This window comes from Euprymna scolopes, chromosome 45 (assembly GCF_053919585.1).
Source record: "Euprymna scolopes isolate OS-2025 chromosome 45, ASM5391958v1, whole genome shotgun sequence".
In the NCBI taxonomy this organism is placed as follows: domain Eukaryota; kingdom Metazoa; phylum Mollusca; class Cephalopoda; order Sepiida; family Sepiolidae; genus Euprymna; species Euprymna scolopes.
In genome coordinates, this window is record NC_136526.1 from 49,441,430 (window position 1) to 49,459,042 (window position 17,613).

Sequence of the window (17,613 nt, forward strand, 5' to 3'; positions counted from 1 at the left end):
CATTGACTGGTACAAATTATCTTAAGTGCAGTATCTGCCGGAACAGATACTACACTTTGATCTGGACCCAAAGGCCGTATATCAATATATTTCAGAAGTTATCAGTTTTAAAAAAGCAGAACTTCATTTTAAAAAAAAAATAAACATTATGAAAGCAACCTTCTTAAAAAAAAAGAAAAAGAAAAAGAATAAGCACTTATTTTTTTAACTATATATACAGAACTTTTTAAAATTTTCAACTATTTTAAAAGAATAAAAAAAAATGTATTTATTTTAAACAGAACATTTTTGACACTTTTACACTATCAGAACCAAATTTCGGAAATCGTACAACTGAATTTTATATGTAAATCCATGGTATCTACGTTTTCCTCGTATTTTTAAGATCATTATACTTAAAAATTACGTAAATCAATAAGGTGGAAAACTATTTTTTAAAGAAAATATAAAATAGAATTTCAAGAAAACGATCGTATTTGCTCATATAAGACACAGAGTTAAAAAACGAGATATTTTCCGTTTCGATTAAAAAAAAATGGCTGCATTTTTCACCTGCTTACACGATTACAGTTGTTTAGTTTAATAATTCAGTACTATTCAGGTAATTTCGACTGCAGAATTTAGAAACAAACATTGTAATTTATTAGGATTGACAAAAAAAAAAAAATCAGTAGAAACCATTGTTTTTTTTTCCTATGAAAATTCTATTTATCGACTACAAAATTTTATTCTAATAATGTAAGCGCTCCCTATTTCTTTTTTTAAAGTTTGAAACAATATAAATAGAACTTTTTATAATTTTAAACACTATAAACCTTTTTTTTAATTTAATTTTCACCAATATAAACATTTTTTTGTATTTTTTATGTTTAATTTTTAAAGGCCGTTGATATTCGCAGCCGGCTGCGGCTATTCTAAAATGCTATTCGCAGCCGGTCGCATCAGCTGACCGGAAGTGACGTCAGACAAATCTTAAGTAAATTCTTGGCTAGAATTGTAAAAATAATTTGTTTTCTTTTGTAATAGAATTTAACAATTTCTTTCATTTTGAGCTGCTTTTTTCTCCCGTTTATTTTTGTTTTCTACAATTAATAAACCAGTTTACAAGTAAAAATAAGTTGTTTTAATTTTTAATTACCAACACAGTGGCGAATTTAATTTTTCTCTCTCCCATTTTTTATTTTGAGCGGAGAATTTAACATGTCTTTTCATTTTAATTATTTGTTTTAGTTTTTCATTACTAACACAGCGGAGAATTTGGGGTACTCATGCAGAGAACGGCATGGGCGTGGCTTATCACTTGCTCAGTTGCGAAATATTTTTGTTTTTAGTAAATAATTTGTGTTTTTTGGCAAAGTTAATTTTTAATAAAATTAGCGTATTTACTGATATTTTTGAACCGCGATATTACCATTCTTTCATAACACCGATCACTTTAGTCCTGCCTTCTTACACAGGTTTTCGGGTCGCTGACAACGAATCTGATAATCAACCCCACAGCAAATTTACCGTTTAGATGGTATTAACTCCTGGAGACTGGCTCTACCTGTCGCCATTTTACAGGCTTCGTTGCCCGCCCGCTAGGTGTATCAGAATTTTAGGCGGAATTTTTGACACCCCCAACAAAAAACTGCGAATAAAATATATAAAACTCGTAATTTCTGTTTTTAAAGTGGGTTGTTTATTTTCCTTATGAAATATACTTCCAAAATAAACTATTACAGTCGTTTAAAACATAATAGAAGTATTATTTTTTATTTTTTAAAAACAATGTTTACAAAATGTCTAAGCGCGTTTCTCCGATGTTACAAGCAGCCATTTTTTTACGTATACAAATACATTGATTTTTACGAGTTCACTTTTTTTTAACTTTTTTAACTTTAAAAATCGATCTAAATTTTTCTATTAGTTCAATTTTTACGTAATTTTCAGGTTCAATGTGAAATTTTATGCTCTTTTCAATAAAGTGAATATAAATTTCTGGTAAGGTTTTTTTTTTTTTTTTTTATAATTTTGAGATCAATACCGTCGACTCGACAACTTCCGGTTTCGCCACCGGCCGGCTGCGAATAGCATTTTAGAATAGCCGCAGCCGGCTGCGAATAGTCACTTCGTTTTTAAAAACATAAATAGAATTTTGGTGCTCATGTATTTTTGGTACCGCGCTATTTTAAAATAGTTTTTTTTTGCTGGTTAAATTCAAGTTTCACGATATCTTTTTTATTATTATTAAATTGTTAGGTGGAACCAAAGAATAGTTACAACACACCCCTACCCTCCCCATGTTAAGAATGATTTTCGAAATAATAACGTTATTATTATAGCATGGTACCATAAATACATAAGTACCGAACTTTTTATAATTTTACATGGTAAATTTTTACTTGGTTTCCATCTTGTTATGTCCCTTTGATCGGTGGGAGTTGTCCCCCCTTTGTTCAATGTTTATAATGTAAACTCTCGGACGTAAACGTGAATAAACGAGACTTGGTCAGTCGGCCATGTTGGTCTAAACGGTCACATATCCTTGTCCTGTTATTATTAATAGAAACCTGACATAACATGCTGTCAGAACAAGGGATTTACTAACAAATGTGAGAAAAATACGGGGAAAGAGTTATACTAAATATCGAGCTTAAGTGCCGTAAAAAAAAAAAAGAAATACATGAAGTTCCATAATAATCCCCCCCAATATGAATAGCCACGTGAGTCCACCAGAGCCCTTTCCATTCGACCAACCCGAGTCATGGGAAAAATGGATACGACGGTTCAACCGTTACCGGACAGTGTCCAGCCTTGACGAAAAACCAAATGCTTGTTAAGTGGACACCCTAATATATTGTATGGGTGATAAAGCCGAAGACATTTTCGCCACATTCAAACTTGCACCCGAGGAAGCCCAGAACTTCAATATAGTGGTAGCAAAGTTCAATGACCATTTCAAGGGTGATACGAACATAATTTATGAACGGGCCAGATTCAACCAAAGGTGTCAAGAGGAAGGTGAGTCCATTGATTCATTCATCACTAACCTCCACATACTAGCTAAAAATTGCAATTTTCGAGACCTGCACGAGGAATTAATTCGTGATAGAATTGTAGTTGGGTGCACAGATCCTAAGCTATCACTAAGTCTGCAAATGATTCCGGACCTCACCTTGGATGGGGCCATCAGACGCGCACGACAGAGTGAAACAATAAAATCACAACATCATCTCCTGCGGTCCCCAGAACATATCGTTGGTGAAGATCCAGCTGTCAATAATATTGCAGTCCACTACGTTAGTGACAACCGAATTCGCAGACAAGGTCAGGATAAACACATGACAAGACCCGAGCGAGAACTGCACTACGAAGATCGACAAAAAACTGAGCGCATACAGCAGTATAGATCAGAGACTAAGTGCCACCGCTGTGGTAATAAAACCCAACACCAGAGACGCACGTGTCCTGCCATCTCAGCAACCTGCCACAATTGTGGTAGGGTTGGCCACAATGCTCAGTGCTGCCGCACACGAAGGCTGCATGAAATTAAACCTAGCTCAGATGACTGTGAAAGCTATCAGAATGCATACCTTGGTGTTCTGACGATATCAGGGATCAGCATAAGTAAGCCTTGGCAAACCAATATCGCCATCAATGGAGTGCCACTGAAATTCAAGCTGGACTCTGGGGCGGATGTGACCGCGATTCCAGAGCACATATATAAGTTATGGAGAGACCTACCAGACCTCTCAGATACCCACAAAATTCTTCATGGTCCAAGACGTATTCCACTCAATGTGACTGGTGTGGTCACTGCAACTGTCTCGCATGAAGATCTTTCAGCAGAACAGAGGATATTTCTTATCCCCAATCTCGAGGAGCCACTGTTAGGAAGGCCAGCCATCGAAGCACTTAAGCTCGTAACTGTCCACCCAAACTTACATACCATCAGCAGCCAGAAACGCCCATTCGACCAAAAAATAGAAATGCCAGACTTATTCACAGGCCTAGGCACATTTGGAGAAGAATGTACCATACTCTTACATCCAGATGCGAGTCCATACTCAGTATCAACACCACGACGCGTACCACTACCCTTGATGGAGAAAACATGGGCTGAGCTCCAGAGAATGGAGAAACTGGGAGTCATAAGCAAGGTTGACACACCCACCGAATGGTGTTCCCCCATGGTTGTAGTACCAAAAGCAAATGGATCGATTAGGATATGCGTAGATCTCACAAATCTCAATAAGTGCGTAAAACGTGAACTCCACATGCTCCCCATGGTCGACCACCTTTTGGCTCAGTTAGGGGAAGTAAAAATCATGAGCAAGTTGGATGTCAACAGCGGGTATTGGCAGATTCCACTTTCATCAGAATTTCGTTTACTGACGACCTTCATAACTCCATTCGGACGATACCAATTCAACCGCCTCCCATTTGGTATTTCATCAGCAAGTGAGATCTACAAGAGACACATGTCACAAGTACTAGAGACCGAAATTGGAGCCATATGCATGCAAGATGATGTTTTAGTATATGGAAAAAACCAACAATAACATGATGCCCGGCTGAAGAGCACACTGAAAAAAATTCAGGCTGCTAGTATTACGCTCAATTGGGGAAAATGCGAAATATCCAAGTCGTCAGTAAAATTTCTTGGACATATACTCAGTGCTGACGGCCTGCGACCTGATCTGGAAAGGCTCACTGGTATCTCGAAATTCCAAACACCAACGAACATGACAGAAACCCGCCGGTTCTTAGGGATGGTGAATCAATTAGGAAAATTCATTCCAAACCTAGCAGACATGACTAAACCATAAAGGGATTTATTGAGTCATAAATATGCGTTTGTTTGGGACAATGCACAGCAGGATGCATTCTCCTCCATCAAGAAAGCATTGTGTTTAGCACCTGTGCTATGCCTGTACAATCCATCAAGTGAGACTGTGGTTTCTAGCGACGCTTCATCTAATGGGCTGGGAGCAGTATTATTACAACGACAGGATGACACAAAATTACATCCCATCGCCTACGCTTCACGAGCCATGTCAGAAACTGAAACTCGTTATGCATAGATAGAAAAGGAGGCCCTAGCCATAACATGGGCTTGTGAACGCTTTTCAGACTATCTTGTTGGACTACACTTCACAGTGGAGACAGATCACAAACCACCGGTGCCACTACTCGGTACTAAGGACCTCAATGAACTTCCAGCAAAGATACAGAGGTTTCGAATACGTTTAATGGGGTATGCATACACAATTCGCTATGTCTCTGGTAAGGAACTATACACAGCTGATGCTCTGTCAAGAGCGGTATCTGACAACGGACCCACCAAACAAGACAAGGACCTCGAGGAGTTAGCAACAGCGTTCGTCCACACCATGATGGAATCTTTACCTGCCACAGAAAAACGTCTGAAAGAGCTGGAGGAAGCCACTAAAACTGATGAAATCAGCAACTGCATATTACAATATGTAAGAAACGGCTGCCCATCAAAGGATCATGTCCCAGCATCAATTAAACCCTATTGGGCCTACCGTGGCAGCATCACGTGTGAGAATGGATTACTGATGTATGATACACAGATCATAATCCCATCGCTACTGAGACCGACTATTATTGCCAAAATCCACTCTGGTCATCAGGGAATTACCAGGTGCAGACAAAGAGCTCGCCAGTCCGTATGGTGGCCAGGACTATCTGAACAAATCAAAAGAACTGTAGAAAACTGTCCAAGATGCGCCGAGCTAAGACACCAACCGCCTGAACCCCTCATGACAACTGAGCTTCCAACAAGACCATGGCACACTGTAGCCTCTGATCTGTTTGAGTTGAAAGGCAGCAGCTATGTCATACTTGTCGACTACTTCTCTCGATATGCAGAAATCGCCATGCTTACATCAATGAGTTCCAGCGCAATGATACAGGGTTTTAAAGCTATTTTTGCCAAACATGGGGTACCTGTCATCATAAGAACAGACCCAGGAAGCCAGTACAGTTCGAAGGACTTTGCCAAGTTCGCAAATGACTGGGGTTTCCAACATATTACAAACAGTCCCCGCTATTCCCAAAGCAACGGAGCTGCAGAAGCCTGTGTGAAAACAATGAAGAGAATGTTAAAGAAGGCAAAAGACCCATATCTTTCTTTGCTTGCACACAGAGCGACATCAATGGACTGTGGGTTTAGCTCCAGCGAACTGTTAATGGGCCGACGTCTGAGGACAAACGTCCCGACTCACCCGGATCTACTAAACCCCAGTTGGCCCGATCTTCAGAATTTTAGACAGAGGGATAGGAACCAGAAGGCTCAACAGCAACTCACACACCGCCTATCAAAAAAAGCTAAAGAGCTACAACCACTCGAAAATGGCACACCGGTATGGGTCAGAAGCTCCAACCCCCTGAACCAGGAAGGCATCGTTGTTCGAATGGCAAATACACCACGTTCTTACATTCTACGGACTGAAGAAGAAGGGACAATAATCCGACGCAATCGACGACACATTGTACCCAAACCACCAGAAATGGTCGAGGCTCACACATCGGAGACCCATGAAGACAGTCATCTACCTAGAAAAGAAACAGTCAAAACAGCATGCCCCACTCTCACCTCTCAAGAGTATACAACAACCAGATCGGAGCGTCAGTCAAGACCACCTATTAGACTAGACCTATAATATATGTATATACATATATATATATATATATATATATATATATATATATATATATAAAGTAAATAAATTAACTCTTTTCTTTTAATAGATATATCAAGTGTGTGTGTGTGTGTGTGTGTGTGTGTGTGTGTGTGTGTGAGAGAGAGAGACCATATAGTAAAAGAACATTAAACATTATTAAATTAAAAAAAAGGGGAGATGTTATGTCCCTTGGATCGGTGGGAGTCGTCCCCCTTTGTTCAATGTTTATAATGTAAACTCTCGGACGTAAACGTGAATAAACGAGACTTGGTCAGTCGGCCATGTTGGTCTGAACGGTCACATATCCTTGTCCTGTTATTATTAATAGAAACCTGACATAACAAGCATAGAATGTAGGTAATGCGAACTTATATAAATATACCCCTTTTGTACTCAGTCCAAGGAGATTTGCAGCTTCAAGTGTAAGGCATGCAACAATCATTTTTGGTTAACGTCAGGAGATCGAGCGAGTGTTGGAGGGGCTGGATTACCATACAGGAAAAATCTGACTCGACTGACTGCTTTTGGCGTGTTTGCCTGTTTTATTGTGGACAGACCAGCTCCCAGAGAACTGTTAGGGAAAATCTCTTTCCTTGCAATGTGATTGGCTGAAAACACGGCATCCCTGTTTTGTAAGTGTGCCTTCAACTGCGTTGATGAAACAAGACGAGTTTTAGTTTTTACGATCGTGAAAATTGTATGTGTGTAAACGATGGGTGTACATAGAACCAAAATGTTGCTTGTACAATCACTTAATATTTGTAGCGAGTCACTACACCTGTTTTTGCATATTGCTCATTTATTTATTTTTCATTTTGTGAATATTAATGTGTCTGATTTTTGTGAATTAGTTTGCAAACAAATATTACTTTTTTCACAGATATTAATTTGTTGCCATCCAGACTTAGGGTTAGTAAGAGATTTTGCTTCTGTAAAAAACAAATCAGGAAATCACAGTTCTTATTAAAAACTAGCAGGACCCGTGTACTGGCACTGCACGGTTGAATATGGCTCCCATCTCATCTGTAAAAAAACAATTAAACTACGGTTGTTAGTTGGAGCTACTGCCAGCCAAGTATAATAGAAGGAACTGGCGTTCATGGCCAAAATCAATATACCGTGGCAAAGTACCGACACATTTCATATATAGTTATATATTGAAGTGTTTAGCTTCCAAATAATTGAATATATTTAGTAATTATTTGTTCGGATAAAAAAGTGGAATATTATTAAAGGAGACATATAGCATAAATAAATAAATAAATTTTGTTTCGTTTAAAAAATTTCATATCTATCTTTCGGCATAATAAAGAAAAACACAAATATTTGGGAGCTAACCTCTTCAATTTAGTTATGATTAAGACGTTGTCGTTGGTTTTCCATTTTCTATGTCTGAAATGATCTACACATTAAATTAATTTGACTCCATGCAAAAATATCTCTTAGTGACGCCATATTGTAATCTGACTAAGTGTTCGTTTATGAAGTTAATCTGGATTCTGGAATATGAGAATTTTCAGAGCTCAGCTAATCAAAATGGCCAAAATTTTACAAGGAATAATTTATTATTTTGAATAGGAAATTGGAGAGATTATGTTATCTCTATGTATCTATGAGCCAGTTATGGTGGGTGTAATCACAATAACTGTGAAATGTGTAGAATTTTACGATGACAACTGGTAGCGGTGGTAGGACTAAATATTTAGAGAGAAAAATAGGGACTCTTTCCTCTGAAAATATTGTGATTGTGATGGTGTTGCTCGTAGGATGCAATGTAGCATTTTCTTCTCACAACTGAATGTGTATAAAATGGTATTCAAAAACTACTTAAGATAGTGGCTATTTGGCTAGATGTATTGAATTTGTATGTGGCATCTGTTGTTTCAAGCCTATGCTACTTTGGCCCAAGGCGTAATCCCTGATTGAAAACGTTCGTTTAAAAGAAACATATAATGAAGAACTTATAAAAATCGAAAATAGAGCTAGATATATCAAATTATAATAGAATACACAATGGCACACATGTCTACTTATGTTCCCAACTCCCTTTACACTTGCAAAAAAGTATGGCTTCATGTAGACAGATTCCAGTTTATAAGGTTTAGCAACGTACATGGAAGCATTTAAAGTCAAAATTACATAATGATATAAAAACTCGGGTCTAAATAGATTGAAACCATATGTAGAACCTTCTGTAGGTACACCTAAAATTACAAACAAACCGCAACACCGCCAGGAAAAAATAGCTAAGAAAAGAATACATCTCACCAAATATATCTGAGGGAGTTACTAATGCTAAATATTGAATTATTCTCGTCCAAATCAGGTAGACGTGTAAAATGGAAAACACATAATTAACATTTAAATTAAAATGTTTAAAATTCAACACTATTTCACACGGTTAATGGTAGCCGAATGGATACGGCCTCCGCTAATTGAGCCAGAGATGTCTCGTGTCACGGGGTTCGAATCGTTCGACTGGTAGTAATCGTGACACCCTGCACTGAAGAATCCCGAAAGGATGAAACACTAGTGTCTGTAGGTATTTAATTATTATAGTAAAAAAATAATTATGACAGCCCCTTTAAGAAATTCGTTTCTTATCGTTGAGCACTTTCAGTTGAATTAAAAAGTCAGTCAATTTAGCTCTTATGCGTAGATCATCGTATAACGATTTGATCACTGTCTGTCTGACATAATGAACATTTAAATTAAAATGTTTAAAATTCAACGCTATTTCACACGGTTAATGGTAGCCGAATGGATACGGCCTCCGCTAATCGAGCCAGAGATGTCTCGTGTCGCGGGGTTCGAATCGTTCGACTGGTAGTAATCGTGACACCCTGCACTGAAGAATCCCGAAAGGATGAAACACTAGTGTCTGTAGGTATTTAATTATTATAGTAAAAAAAATAATTATGACAGCCCCTTTAAGAAATTCGTTTCTTATCGTTGAGCACTTTCAGTTGAATTAAAAAGTCGGTCAATTTAGCTCTTATGTGTAGATCATCATATAATGATTTGATCACTGTCTGTCTGACGTAATGAACATTTAAATTAAAATGTTTAAAATTCAACGCTGTTTCACACGGTTAATGGTAGCCGAATGGATACGGCCTCCGCTAATCGAGCCAGAGATATCTCGTGTCACAGGGTTCGAATCGTTCGACTGGTAGTAATCGTGACACCCTGCACTGAAGAATCCCGAAAGGATGAAACACTAGTGTCTGTAGGTATTCAATTATTATAGTAAAAAAATAATTATATATATATATATATATATATATATATATATAAATATAAAGAATTACATAAATAAATAAGAATAGTAGCAATAAACTTAAACAGGAGTAAATTATCGCGGCTGGAGATTTTACATCCTTCCCTCCTGGCTTATCCAATCAGAAGCCAGCTCTCAGTCCGAGTTTATAAATAGTTAAAGCGGCAACACATTCTCTCTCTTTCTTTTTTCTTTCCAGATCGTGGACTGACAACATCTCCACATGGAACGGACCTGTCCCCCCCCCCAACTTTTCTTAAGGGACAGCAGAACTCATGCGGCTCTTGGGCTCGGGGTTCGACTAAGACATTAATACAAACAAGCCAACATGGCTCTTTCAACACACGGATTTCAATGTGGTCCACACAAGAACTTTCCTTTTCATCCTTCAGTATTGTCTCTAATCATTACTGATGCATGCTTCTGACACTAACTTTTTTTATTTACATAGGCGGCACCACTTATCAAGGCCAAGGGGCCACTCGAGGATAAGGGTTAAAGAGTGTACAGTAGAAATTGGGCAATATAGTAATCATTAGTAATGGAAATTCGGTAAATTTGTTAACTTATATGGAACGGCTCGTCAAAAACTTGTTTACGTTAGACTTGAAGACAACCATATTGTAGTCAGCTGGAAAGCAGGAAAACGGAAAACGGGAGACAATTCCATAGGCGTGCAGTTCTAAGAAACAAGCTTTGCTCATGGAATCTACATTTAGGTTTAGGCACAGATAAAGAGTGGGGGATATTAGTGATACTGTTTTCTGCTAGACAGGTGTTTTTTGTGAAAGTTTGGCGAGGAGGGAACCATAGATTGGAGCCCAGTCGAGCACTTGTCATGAAAATAACGATAAAGCAGAGACAAACTCGCAACAGCAACATCTCTTCTGTGAGAAAGAGGTTCCAGGCAAGAGAAAAGGACATCCCCTAAAAGTCTATTTTGAACTCAATCAAGGCAGGATAAGTCTTTTCTAGCAGCTCCTGCCCAAATGTGGCAACAGTGTTGGAATTTTTTTTGTACCCATAATGGTGCATCCCCCCTGTTTACATTTATTATTGTTTATCTGGTTTTTATATATGATTTTTTGTGTTTTGTATCCATTATGATGTTTAGTTTCGTATATTTTCGGTTTGTATGAAACTCCCTTCAATTTGGAGAAAAGAGAAATGCTAGCTCTGTGATGACGTCACGAGCTCAGCACGTATTTCGCCCTCTTTTGAAATTCTGCTGTCGAGGAGAGAGAATGTGTTCTTTGCCCGGCGCTGAAGATGGAATTTTGAAGAGCCCTCCTTGAAAGAAGTAAACCCGACTGTGACGAGACAGGCTTCTGGAAATTAACTACGTGGCTGCGTTCCTGCACGTATTTATTTTATTATTATTTTACAAAGAGTGGAATTTAAAGAAAATACCTTTTACGTGACAAGGTATTATGGAATTTCCTATCCGGACAAGCGACGAGGTCTTGCTCCTGTAATACATGTGTGTCTACGGTTTTCACGCAGGGAAGGAAAATTCTCAAAGAACTTTAAACAAAAAAAAGGAAAAAGGCCACTTGCCTGACAGGCTTTCAATTGTGAGTACACTCCTGAAATTAACTTCATATGCGAGTGTGAATGGGAGATAGTACTATTTTGTATATTCTTGTTGTATTCGTAATGGATACGCACAACTTCTTTATAAGAATCAACAGTGTCGTTATTTTTTCTTTACATGTTACCTTTTCATTATATGTTACATTGGCGTTTTAAGTTTAATGCCCGCAAAGGAAAAAATTGCAACTTATTGTAAATAAAGTTTCTTCTTCGTTTTAAAGCAAGACATTTATATTTCATTCTTTACCCTCCCCCTCCTTTGTTTCATGCTTTTTTTTTTCAGCTTAGTTACTTTACCGTCGAATTTATCTGGAAGCAAGATAAATTCCGACAACAGTACTCCATTTTTGGACGTACCTGGCTCTTATATAGATAGAGAATTGCATCAGCAGTGAGGTATCTACTGGATCGATAGAAGGATCCTACTATTTTTCCAGCGGCCTTGGCAACGGATTTAATGTATGTCTTCCATTTAAGATCAGGAGTAAAAGTTAAGCCCAGAAGCTTGTCAAAAGAAATAGACAATCCGTTATGACTACGGACCATAGCTTCAAACATACACATGAGCTGATTAATCATCAACGTTTCTACACAGAAACTCTTTCCACAAATAACCTGTTTCTTTATTTTTACTAGCCATTAACAAATAAACTTATTTATTAAATGAATAGAATGAGACATCTTTTTATTGTGGCTTTATTCTGCATATTTTTATAGTAATGAAAATTCAGAATTTTATCAGTTTTGGAAGAGGAACTTGCGTCGTGTAACAGTAGCACTACTACTACTACTACTACTACTACTACTAGTAGTAGTAAAACTCTCGTATTTTGTGTTTACTGTGTTGTCTAATTATCTCCCCTTGCTGTGTACTCTCTAGTATTTTCTGTTCATATTCTATTCTAGCTTTTCTATGTATATATTTCTATTCTCTCTCTCTCTCTCTCTCTCTCTCTCTCTCTCTCTCTCTCTCTCTCTCTCTCTCTCTTACCTTTAATTAATACTATAATTTTAATTCTTTTGAGAAGGGGAGAATGCCGTAATATTAAAACTCTCATATTTTGTGTTTACTGTGTTGTCTAATTACCTCCCCTTGTTGTGTACTCTCTAGTATTTTCTGTTCATATTCTATTCTAGCTTTTCTATGTATATATTTCTATTCTCTCTCTCTCTCTCTCTCTCTCTCTCTCTCTCTCTCTCTCTCTCTCTCTCTCTCTCTCTCTCTCTCTCTCTTACCTTTAATTAATACTATAATTTTAATTCTTTTGAGAAGGGGAGAATGCCGTAATATTAAAACTCTCATATTTTGTGTTTACTCTGCTGTCTAATTATCTCTCCTTGTTGTGTACTCTCTAGTATTCTCTATTACTTCATTAAAACCTTTATGCTAGGTAAACGTGTCTTTTGTTCTCACTTTACAACAATTATTATTTATCAAACTCCTACTACTACTACTACTACTACTACGATTATATAATATCTTCCTCCTTTCTTTTCTTTATCTCTGTCTTTTCCGTTTCTTTCCATTACTTTTCTCTAGGTTTCACCAGAGGATTTTCAGCCAATCAGAATGGAGGATTTACTCGCGAAAAAGTTGATTATTTTTTTAGCGTAGTTGGGACACTTGAAAAAAAAAAAAGAAATCAGAACGACACACGTGGACTAAATGCATAAGACACCCTCTAAGTTTATTCCGCGTACAAAGATCTTAAAATGCTAACTCCTTTTTTTTTTGTTTTTTGTTTTTTTTAAATGTTTGTGGACTCCATTTAAGACCAAGTTAATGTTTGGTTCCATATAAAACCAAGCATTAACTTGGTCTTAAATAAAGGTCACAATTTATTTCCATACTGTAAAGGTTTATTTTTCTTGCAGATATAAAATGTTTACAGTAAATTCTTATTTTGGAATTCGTATTTTTTTTTTTTTTTTTCACACTGTTTTCCCACAGGTATCACAAAATAAAAATGGAGATATTACAGGCAGGGTTGCGGTGTCGGATGGTAAAAGTCCGACTCCAACCCCTAGAATTCCTAGGATGCGAGTCCACCTCCGACTCTGACTCCTTTGATACCTTTGACTCCGACTCCCAACTCCGACTCCCGATTCCGACTCCCGACTCCTCGACCCCTATGTGGAAATCTATTCTGCAGATCCATATACCAGACTCCCACACCTATTCAGCATTCATTTTATAATTACTTTTCATGCATATCATTTTTTACATTTAACATTCACTTGTATGATAAATATACTCACATATACACTCAACCAGCTCTATTTATTTATTTATTATACCCACATAAATCCCTAAACAAGGCATATCACTACTTGAATGTAAAAGGCTACTTTTTGAGACCATGTTTAGGAAAGATTAACAAGATGTTAGTTTATGTTACATTTAAACTTCTGCATATCAGTACGACCAGGAAAGCAGGTAGCAGGAAAGGAATTTAAAAGTCTAGCTGTTTGAGGGAAGAGACAATTAGAATAGAAAGCTTTATGGCATCTAGGGACCTCAGCAGTGAAGAGGCGAGATCTTTTTTTTTTTTTTTTACATAGGCATCACCACATTATCAAGGCCAAGAGGCCACTCAAGAATAAGGGTTAAAGAGTGTACAGTAGAAATTGGACCATATAGTAATCATTAGTAATGAAAATTTGGAAAATTTGATAACTTATATGGAACGGCTCATCAAGAACTTATTTACGTTAGACTTGAAGACAACCATATTGTAGTCAGCCGGAAATTGATGAATGGGTTGTCGGGGATGTGTACGGCAAAGAGACACAAGTGCAACGCGTTCATCAGAACACATTCCATTAAAATATTTGTAAGGCAGGCAAAAAAATGCAACATTGCAGTGATGGGACAGGGGCTGGAACTTAGTTGATAAAGTGGGACTGATTAAATTGACAACTCTTTTTTAGACCTTATCCAAGAGGGAGAGGCTAGTGGTAGATGCACCAGTCCAGATGTGGCAACAATACTCCATGCATGGACGAATGGTGGCTTTGTAGAGGTACAGGATACACTCAGGTGTAAGTAGTCTTCTCGCTCAATAGAAGGAACACACCATCTTTGCAGCAGTCTTTGCAATGTCCTCTATGTATTTGTTCAAGTTCATATTGCCTGAAAATATTATGCCGAGAAATGTGAAGGTAGAATTCTCAGATAGGGTGTCATTTATCATGAAGATTTGAAGAGGCGTCTTTTAATTATTAAAAAAGAGCAGCTTAGTTTTACTAGCATTAAATGTTACCATCCATATGCGTCCCCATTCAACAATGGTTTGGAGGTCATTTTCTCACAATTCTGCCATTGTCTTAGATTTGTGTATATCTGTTCTTCCCTTATGCAAGCGTTATAGCATCAGCAAATATACCCATCTCGGGCACAGTATTATTGGGGAGGCCGTTTATGAATATCAGGAATGATAATGGTCCAAGGATCGACCCCTGAGGCACTCCCGCATTAATGTTATGCAGCTTGGATGTACATCCGTCAATGACAACCTGTATGCTTTTATTGTCTAAGATGGATATAATTATATTTAGTATTCGTCCAGTTATAACATACGATTTAATATTCATTAGAAGCCCTTTGTGCAAGACTTTATCATAGGCCTTGGATTTATCAACGGCTACAGTTGTGGCTTCTCCCGCTTTATCCAGTACATGTAAAATGCGTTCAGAGATGAATATTAAAATGTATGCAGTAGAACGACAGTGCCTGAATCCATACTGTTTGTCAGAGAGAATATTTTCTTTTCAGAGATGATGAACTAGTTCTTGATTAATTAAATTCTCAAAGATTTTAGTGAAGAGTGGGAGGAGACTAAAGGGGAAGATAATCGAGAGCGTCTGTTCTTTCACCAGAACTCTTGTACCACAGAGGCCATCTTCCAGCTATTAGGGAAACAAGATTCAGCAAGGCATTTATTGTAGAGCTTGGAAAGTATAGAGGCTAGCTCAGTTAAACATTTCTAAATTAGTATAGCAGGGATAAGATCAGGCCCACACGCCTTTGAGGTGTCTAAGTTTTTTATGATATCACAGACAGTAGCGGGGTGATTTTTATATACTCTAATGTGGCTTCAGCTCGCATAGGAGGGAGTTGTTTGTTTGTTCAAAGGTGGAGTTGGAGGCAAATCGCGAGGCAAGCAGTTCCACCTTCTCCATTGCCGTGCATGGTTGTTGCTCAATGAAGCAATTGCTAATTTTCCTTTATTCAAAACATTATTATTATATATTATAGATTTTTCTGTAATCAAGAGTTCCTATCTTTTGAGGTTTTATGCATTCCCTGATTATTTCAGCATACTTTCTTTTGTCTGTCACTATTTCTCTCTTCTTGGCCCTCGGGACAAGATCAAAGTGTAGTATCTGTTCCGGCAGATACTACACTTAAGATAATTTGTACCAGTCAATGGAGGGGAAACCTTCTATACTGGGACAATTATTATTTTTGGTAACCAGAGTGCCCCCTTTTTGCCTACTTTTAGGGGAGCTGGTTTTTACCTCACATTAAAAACGGCCTTGTGCCTAATTTGCTCAGTGGGGGAGCAAATAAATACCATCTGTTCCGGCAGATACTGCACTTAAGATAATTTGTACCAGTCAATGGAGGGGAAACCCTCTATACTGGGAACCGCCTGGGTAATACCTAGGAGGTCCACCCTCCCAGGCCTTGCCACCGGGCTTTCCGGTGGGGCAAGTTTATTGCTTGCTGCCTGAGGCGCCCCGACCGGGGAATGCCGACGGGGTTACTCAGGCAATTTTTAAAATTGCAGGAGTGCCCCTCCTTTAGGGGAGCCTGCGGGGTTCCCACTTTCCGGCCTTGTGCCACATAATGCTGATGTGGGCAGCATTTAAATAAAAACCCTCTATACTGGGACAATTATTATTTTTGGTAACCAGAGTGACCCCTTTTAGGGGAGCTGGTTTTTACCTCACATTAAAAACGGCCTTGTGCCTAATTTGCTCAGTGGGGGAGCAAATAAATACCATCTGTTCCGGCAGATGCTGCAGGCTATGACTAGCTATGACTAGCTGTGACTAGCAAAGACCAGATGTGGGGGCAACCCCACATGCCTGACCTTTAACCAGCTCCCATTTCTCACCTCTCGGGAGCTGGTCCCCTTTTTCCCTTCCCCCTCCCTTCACTCCTCACATTAAAAATCGGCCTTGTGCCTAATTTGCTCGGTGGGGGAGCAAATAAATACCATCTGTTCTTCAGATGCTGCACTTCTATTTCTTGTTCTCTTTCGGTGGAGGAGAAATCCTTCACGACTGAGACAATTTTTATTTTTGTACCTTTTCTCCACGTTAAAAAACGACCCTGGTGTCTAACTCTGTCCCGTGGGGAGGCATAGTAAATAGGTACAATATACTACTTACTACAATGATTTCTAGTATTTACCAATTGTTGCCTGTTTGTATTTGACTTATGACGTACGAATCGGCAGAATGCATGCTGTCTTTGTGCAATGGCAGCTGCACAATCTGTAGTGAACCATGGGGGTGAGTGGGGCTTGCTATAATACTTCCGTGTGGGAACGTGTGCCTCAATGCCCGATTTGCACCATTCAGTTGTCTCATTAGCACACTGTTCAGCAGGAAGAGAGGATATCAGTCCATTGGGCATTTCTGATGTGTTTTCTAATGGTTTCCCCAGTTAGCTTTGTTGTAGTAAGTTGTTGTTTTGAGCAATGATTGCTCGCCTTGATGTTGGAATTTAAATGTGATGTCAACTGATACCGCTATGTAGTCTGTGTTTTCGAGTGGACTGTGGGCATTAGTCACATAATCCCCAGGTACTGTGATGAGGAATAGGTCTAGAAGTGAAGCCTGCTATGGTTCACAATCTAGTAGGCCAGTTGGAAACATGACTGTCTGTGTGAGGGAATGAGCTATAGAGAAGCTATAAGTGGAGCATCCAGCTGCATCTGCGTAACCTGGGAAAGCAAGCCAATTTTTATGGTGGACATTAAATTCACCAAACACATGTATTTGGGTGTTACTATCCAAGGATAGTGCTGAATCTAT